General features: G+C 40.0%; 1 pseudogene; it reads left to right on the top strand.

Moving 5' to 3' along the window:
• The first annotated feature begins 1176 nt into the window (after nt 1–1176).
• On the top strand, nt 1177–7526 carry LOC137235184 (succinate--CoA ligase [ADP/GDP-forming] subunit alpha, mitochondrial-like; annotated as a pseudogene).
• Nucleotides 7527–8312: the final 786 nt, after the last annotated feature.

Genomic DNA, 8312 nt, shown 5'->3' with positions numbered 1-8312 from the left:
GAACAGAAAGCGACAGTTGTATAATTCTACCAAGATGTGAAATTTTTAGACTTTTTGATTTAGGAGATTCACCCGAGCCACTTTTCGTGAACTCTCAGGAAATTGAAAAAGGCGTTTTCACAGCGAAGTGCATTGTTAATTCCAGTAACCCAATAATTAAAGTCATAAACACCACGGATGATGTCAAGTATGTAAAAAGAAACAGTATTCGGACAGAAACACTTTCAAACTATAATGTTTATACAATTCATAAGACAGAAACAGAAGAAAAACGTACGAAAAAACTTATTTTAATTAAAACAAATACCTCAACATGCTCGAAGTAAATTAATTGACCTTTGCATAGATTATGCCGAAATTTAGCTCTTGACATTTAGTCCGACTAAAAATGATTAAAATGGGGTTAAGCGCGTCATGAAATATTTAAAAGGCAAAACTGATTATGTTTTGCGATTAAGCAACGTTAATGCAACCGAGCTTGAATTTCACAGGTATGCTGATGCTGATTGGGGTGAAAATAGTCCAGATAGGAAGTCACATAGTGGTTATGTTTTCTATTTAAATGGAGGATTAATAAGCTGGGCATGTCGTAAAAAAAATTGTGTTTCGCTTTCTTTTACTGAAGCAGAATATATTGCACTTGCTGAAGCAAGTAAAGAAATGAGATGGTTATACGAACTTTTAAATGACATGGGTTACGAAACAACGTCACCAGTTAAAATATATGAAGACAATCAAAGTTGCATTAAAATGTTTCACAATGAAAATTTTAATGGAAGGTCTAAGCATATATACATAAAATATCATTTTATCAAAGACTTTGTTTCTAAAAATATAATTAGGGTTGAGTATTGTGCTTCAGAAGAAATGATAGCAGATTTATTAACTAAACCGCTTGCGAAGACAAAGTTAGAAAAATTCAGGCAAATGTGTGGTTTAGAAAAATTGATCAAAGAGGAGGAGTGTTGAAAATACAAATATACTATGTCCAAAATAGCTTTGTTCAATTTATACACATGACAACCCTGTAATATATATATGTAAGCGCCTAATTTCTTGCGAAAAAACTTCTTACTTCGAATTTGTTACTTCTTCAATAAAGAACGCAATTAAAGAAAGATCTCGGCTTTTCAATACAATTAAAAATGAGTTGTGTTCACTGAAGAAAAATTCGACATGGGATTTAGTGAAGCGTCCAAAGACCACAACGTAATAGGAAGTCGATTGGTTTTTAAGCGAAAATCGAGTATGTCCGGCCCAATTTTCAAGGCACGCCTAGTTGCAAAGGGCTATTCACAAAAGGAGGACGTTGAATATGGGGAAAGATTTTCTCCAGTGGCGCACTACGTTTCTAGTCGAACTGTTCTTGCGATCGCAGCAGTAGAAGACTTGGAAATGGTGCAGTTCGACGTGAGGACAGCATTCTTAAATGGGGACCTAGAAGAGGAAATTTTCATGGAGGTTCCAGACGGAATTGAAGTTGACGGTAAGAACCTAGTTTGCCGCCTCAAGAAAAGTTTGTATGGACTAAAACAAGCATCCAGAGTGTGGAAGAAGAAACTCACAAAATTCTTAAAGAATTATATCATGATCCAATCGAAGGCAGATCCATGTGTGTTCGTCGGTAGTGTAAATGGCAATAAGATTATCCTAATTTTGTATGTGGACGACGAATTGATTTTGTCAAAAAGCAAACAGACACTGGAAATATTGATAGGTTATTTGAGTGACAATTTTGAGATGACACGAGGAGAAGACGGTAATTACGTTGGCGTTGAAATACACCGAGATTGAGAGACTCTCAACTTCCGATGGATGATATCCTCAGGCTGGTAGTTTTTGAGAAAAGATACAAAGTAGAATTGGGAGACAAAGTTACAACGGCTACACAAGATCGTATGGTACACAAATGGCTCGAAGACGCCAGAGGGGATTGCAGTCGGAGTCTTCGGACCCAGAGCCAAAATATCAGCACCTCTGAGAGCACAACCGGTAATTTTCAAGTCGAAGTATTTGCCATAAGTCAGTGTGCTGAGCTGAACATTCAGCGCGGATACTCCAATGAAACAATTGCCATACTCAGTCAAACAGTCTGACCACACTAAAGGCAATTGCAGTGTTTGAAATAAAGTCAGCACTGACCCTTGAGTTCGTAGAAAAGCTGAATCAATTAGAAGTACACAACGTAGAACTGCTGGCCCGGGTCCCAGGCCACAGGAGAGTAGAGGGTAATGAGCAGGCGAACAACCAGGACAGAGAGGCAGCAACTGCATGGCCCATCGGCCCGAGCCGTTCCTGGCAGTTGGCTCACAAGGGATTTATTAGTAGAAGGGAGGGAAAAGAGAGAAGAACAATGGAGTAATACGCCAGGCTTGAGACAATCTAAGTTACTGTTAGGAGGTTATAGCACAAGTCGCTACGGGACAATAATAGGCCTCTCAAAAGATAACCTAAGGATCTCAAGAGGTATTCTTACATGGTATTGTAGACAGAACAGACGTATGCAGAAACTGGGCATACTATCGAATAACACATGCCGATTTTGTGATCGATCAGCAGACGGCGGATCATATAATTCCAGGATGCGACACAATCTCAAGACGTAGGGCTAAGTTTATAGACTCACCATGGCCAGATCATTCCCACATTCAATCCCTCAAACGAAGAATACTGCAAGGGTTCATAAAGGAAGTCAGCTTGGATGAGGTGCTGTGAAGGAGATATGTAAGTCAATGTGCAATCCTCAATAAATTATCTATCTATCTACGTTCCGGTAATAAGCACCATTGTGGTACTAGCCCACCATCTCGGGAACTTTTAATATGACTACATTAAACCTTCTAGGGATTGAATATTAATAATGACCGCAATGTAAGAGTCTGCTAAAATTTACCATTCTCCATGGAATGCTCGTTATATAACTTTCCACGTTTTGAATCAGTAATGAAAAGAGAAAAGTTTACTAAAATTTTAACTGGCTGTGGGTAATAGGTGGATGGTGTAGCATTATGCATTATGCCCTCCTATGTCAATGCGCTTGTAGAATTATGCATTATGCTCTTCTATGCCAATGTATTTTTTATGCAGATCACACATAGCCATATTGCATTCATATTACAATATGGACCTATATAAATTATGTTAACCCCAACACAGAGGGAGTTCAATATTACATACAAATGCCGACACCAAGACCCATATCCGGTTACATTTAACTTGCGCATTGACCAATTCGTTAATAGCGTGACCGAATCTCAATGACAGTTTGTCAATGTTCCTGCCAAAATATTTATACAATGACAGATATCTAAAATTAGGTCAAACTAATATGCTGACGCAGAATGTATATACTTTTGGTTTGAAAATATTAATGTAACTATGTATATGTAGAATAAGAAATTTTGTATAAAAAGAAAGGCATTTCTTTAATAAAGTCAATCATATTCAAACGCTACTCATCAGCGTGTCTTTTCTTTTACGTTTTAAACTTTTCAGCAGGTTGTTGTTGTTTTAGAGTGCTCGTTAGATCGCTTCACAAGGCAGTCGGTTCCATGCACCGGAGCGACACGGGATTCATCCCGACCAGGTCTGTCATTTAAGTGTAATCTCATTTAATTGTTGCATCCCTCCCACAAATTTTCATACTCCCAGCAAATCCTTGCAGTGGGACTGCGCCATTTTCTCCTCCGGGAAGTTATTGAACCCAATCCGGGACCTGTACCTGATCCCGGTCCAGAGAAATGGTTTTGCTGCGTTTGCCGGAAAAGAGTCTTTTTAGGACGGTCACACTCTTGCCAGTGTGTCACGTGTAAGGGATGGTTTCACCGGATGGGATGTTCTGGGCTAGACCCCAAAACCCGAAGTCCTCGGACCTTTTACAAATCTTTTGTGGCTCCTTGCTGTTACCGCCGAAGGGCGCCCGTAGTCAGCGTATTAGCGCCCCTCACTACCCTCTAGCAGCCCCGCTGCTCAGCAAACTACAACAAGTACCCGCTCCTGCTCGCACCCCACGGCCGCTACTCCTCTTCCTTGCAGAAGAGGAACGCAGTCTCCCTAGGGTATCGCGCGTCACTCTAGTTCAACTTTGATCTAGGCACTGTAACAAATTAAACTCTTACCTATCCACAATCAACCCCGACATACAAATTAATTCAAGGGGTTGTGTAGCGCAACCCTTTCAAGGGGTTTCCAGCGTAATATATACAGCCGAGGCTCTGAGGATGACCTAGAAACTTTCATGTGGTCATACCAAATCGTTCCCGAAGTGTTCAGGCTAGTACTTTAATGGTGCTTTTTACAGGAACGTACCGGATCTGCATCCGGCAAAGGACCATCAAAGTCGATAACTGTTATCGCTACAACAACAACAACATTAATTACTTTTTGCTTTTCATTCATACGTATGTATGTGCATTTTTAAGTAATAAAAAATGTTATATTATTCTAATAGATAGCGTCTCTTCCGGGGTGCGCTTTAGCTCAGAATATGGCAAAACAAGAGGAAACCTACAATCAAATGCAGATTCACGTGTTATTTGCCAAGGATTTACCTATAAACAAGGTACTTTCCACAGCCAACAAGCTTTATAACATGGTACCAAACTGCTTGAAGGTATTTCCCCAAAAAAGGGTGGCACTACGCATCTTGGTTTGCCAGTATTTTCCTCGGTAATTTATATTGATTAAAATATGCAATAGTAGATAATGTAATGTGAATTAAAATGGGCAAATGATCCGTATGCAACTGTTATTTATGTGCCGCCACCGGGAGCTGCAGCTGCTATCCTAGAAGCGTCATAAGCAGAAATGCTTGTGATTCTTTTCATCGCCGAAGGTGTGCCACAACATGATATGGTTCGCTTTAAGCGCGCTCTCTTAAGGCAAAATAAATCGCGTCTAGTCAGGCCCGATTGTCCAGAAATCATCGCATCAGAAAGGGTAAGTAAATGGCCTACCATATTAAATATATAAACCACACGTATGAATTTGTTATTGATAATTTTTCATGCTGTTAATGAAAATCAAACGAAAAATGCAAATACCAAAGAGTTCGAAGTTCATGTAAATAACAATAGATTTCTTTAATTAGCGTTTGGAGAGCAAAATACACCTATGTATGCATAGAACTGCATTTGAAAGGGAGGAATTAATTAATTATGATCAGTACATTTACAAGATTTTTGTCATTTTCGCTGCGTCGCCGTTGCCATTACCCTATTACCCACAGCCAGTTAAAATTTTAGTAAACTTTGCTCTTTTCATTACTGATTCAAAACGTGGAAAGTTATATATCGAGCATTCCATGGAGAATGGTAAATTTTAGCAGACTCTTACATTGCGGTCATTATTAATATTCAATCCCTAGAAGGTTTAATGTAGTCATATTAATAGTTCCCGAGATGGTCGGGCTAGTACCACAATGGTGCTTATTACCGGAACGTAGATAGATAGATAATTTATTGAAGATTGCACAGTGACTTACATATCTCCTTCACAGCACCTCATCCAAGCCGACTTCCTTTATGAACCCTTGCAGTATTCTTGGTTTGAGGGATTGAATGTGGGAATGCTCTGGCCATGGTGAGTCTATAAACTTAGCCCTACGTCTTGAGATTTTGTCGCATCCTGGAATGATGTGATCCGCCGTCTGCTGATCGATCACAAAATCGGCATGTGTTATTCGATAGTATGCCCAGTTTCTGCATACGTCTGTTCAGTCTACAATACCATGTAAGAATACCTCTTGAGATCCTTAGGTTATCTTTTGAGAGGCCTATTATTGTCCCGTAGCGACTTGTGCTATAACCTCCTAACAGTAACTTAGATTGTCTCAAACCTGGCGTATTACTCCAGTGTTCTTCTCTCTTTTCCCTCCCTTCTACTAATAAATGCCCTTGTGAGCCAACTGGCAGGAACGGCTCGGGCCGATGGGCCATGCAGTTGCTGCCTCTCTGTCCTGGTTGTTCGCCTGCTCATTACCCTCTACTCTCCTGTGGCCTGGGACCCGGGCCAGCAGTTCTACGTTGTGTACTTCTAATTGATTCAGCTTTTCTACGCACTCAAGGGTCAGTGCTGACTTTATTTCAAACACTGCAATTGCCTTTAGTGTGGTCAGACTGTTTGACTGAGTATGGCAATTGTTTCATTGGAGTATCCGCGCTGAATGTTCAGCTCAGCACACTGACTTATGGCAAATTCCTTGACTTGAAAATTACCGGTTGTGCTCTTAGAGGTGCTGATATTTTGGCTCTGGGTCCGAAGACTCCGACTGCAATCCCCTCTGGCGTCTTCGAGCCATTTGTGTACCATACGATCTTGTGTAGCCGTTGTAACTTTGTCTCCCAATTCTACTTTGTATCTTTTCTCAAAAACTACCAGCCTGAGGATATCATCCATCGGAAGTTGAGAGTCTCTCGATCTCGGTGTATTTCAACGCTAACGTAATTACCGTCTTCTCCTCGTGTCATCTCAAAATTGTCACTCAAATGAGCCATCAATATTTCCAGTGTCTGTTTGCTTTTTGACAAAATCAATTCGTCGTCCACATGCAACATTAGGATAATCTTATTGCCATTTACACTACCGACGAACACACATGGATCTGCCTTCGATTGGATCATGATATAATCCTTTAAGAATTTTGTGAGTTTCTTCTTCCACACTCTGGATGTTTGTTTTAGTCCATACATACTTTTCTTGAGGCAGAAAGCTAGGTTCTTACCGTCAACTTCAAGACCTTCTGGAACCTCCATGAAAATTTCCTCTTCTAGGTCCCCATTTAAGAATGCTGTCTTCACGTCGAACTGCACCATTTCCAAGTCTTCTACTGCTGCGATCAAAAGAACAGTTTGACTAGAAACTTAGTGCACCACTGGAGAAAATCCTTCCCCATAATCAACGTCCTCCTTTTGTTAATAGCCCTTTGCAACTAGGCGTGCCTTGAAAATTGGGCCGGACATACTCGATTTTCGCTTAAAAACCAATCGACTTCCTATTACGTTGTGGCCTTTGGACGCTTCACTAAATCCCATGTCGAACTTTTCTTCAGTGAACACAACTCATTTTTAATTGTATTGAAAAGCCGAGATCTTTCTTTAATTGCGTTCTTTATTGAAGCAGTAACAAATTCGAAGTAAGAAGTTTTTTCGCAAGAAATTAGGCGCTTACATATATATATTACAGGGTTGTCATGTGTATAAATTGACAAAGCTATTTTGGACATAGTATATTTGTATTTTCAACACTCCTCCTCTTTGATCAATTTTTCTAAACCACACATTTGCCTGAATTTTTCTAACTTTGTCTTCGCAAGCGGTTTTTGTATTGTATTGCAATATGCAAATATTAGGTGTATGATATAATATATTTGGTTGGTTTTATTGATTTTAAACCCCCCAAATTGGTTCCAGTTACGAGAACGACTATTTAATTATAAGTAAATAAACCGTGGTTAATAAATATTGATATTTTATTAACTATTGTAAATAAAAACTATGTTGAAGATTTTTTATTTCGCTATCGTATAAGCGCGCACTTGTTAGCCAGTAAGTATTGCAAAAAGAATGGTATAGAGAAAATGAATAACAACTACAGGTGTACAAAATAGAACATATGTAGTAAAAGCTAGTATGTATGAAGATGGAATAGTGCAGGGTGGCACAGTACTCCCCCGCTAGATGAAACTACCGGAATCGATGTGGTATGCTAACGTGTCTACCACTGCGAGTATGTTTCATCGAAGTATGTTTAGACTGCTCCTCTGTATTTTGCGTGACAGTCGATTCCGTATAGTCGGGATTTGCTATGAATGCTGGCTTTAGGCGGTCTATGCTTATATTCGTGTGGCGTCCTCGTACAAGTAGTTTGAAAAATTTCGGCGATCGCTTGACTACAGGATACGGCCCATCGTAAGGACATGTTAATGATGGTCGTACACTATCGTTGCGCACAAATACGTGAGTTGATGTTTGCAGCGCGGGCGATACGAATATTTTTGATGTTGTATGATGTGCTGTCTGTGTGGGTTGAAGGTTTTGCATTGATAATCTGAATTGCGATACCGTGTCTTCGTTGACATCGTTTAGCTTCCTAGTTTGGAAAAACTCGCCAGGGATGCGTAGTGTGGTACCATAAACGAGTAAAGCGGGACATGCTTTGATGTCAGGCTTGAAGGCGACACGTAACCCCAGCAAAATCATAGGTAACTGCTGAACCCATTTTGATGGCTTGTGGCATAAAATGGCGGCTTTTAAACTCCTATGCCACCTTTCGATAATACCGTTTGATTGCGGGTGGTACGGAGTCGTTCGGAG

The sequence above is a fragment of the Eurosta solidaginis genome, chromosome X, assembly GCF_040869045.1.
Source record: "Eurosta solidaginis isolate ZX-2024a chromosome X, ASM4086904v1, whole genome shotgun sequence".
Lineage (NCBI taxonomy): Eukaryota > Metazoa > Arthropoda > Insecta > Diptera > Tephritidae > Eurosta > Eurosta solidaginis.
This window is presented reverse-complemented; position numbering and strand designations above follow the sequence as displayed.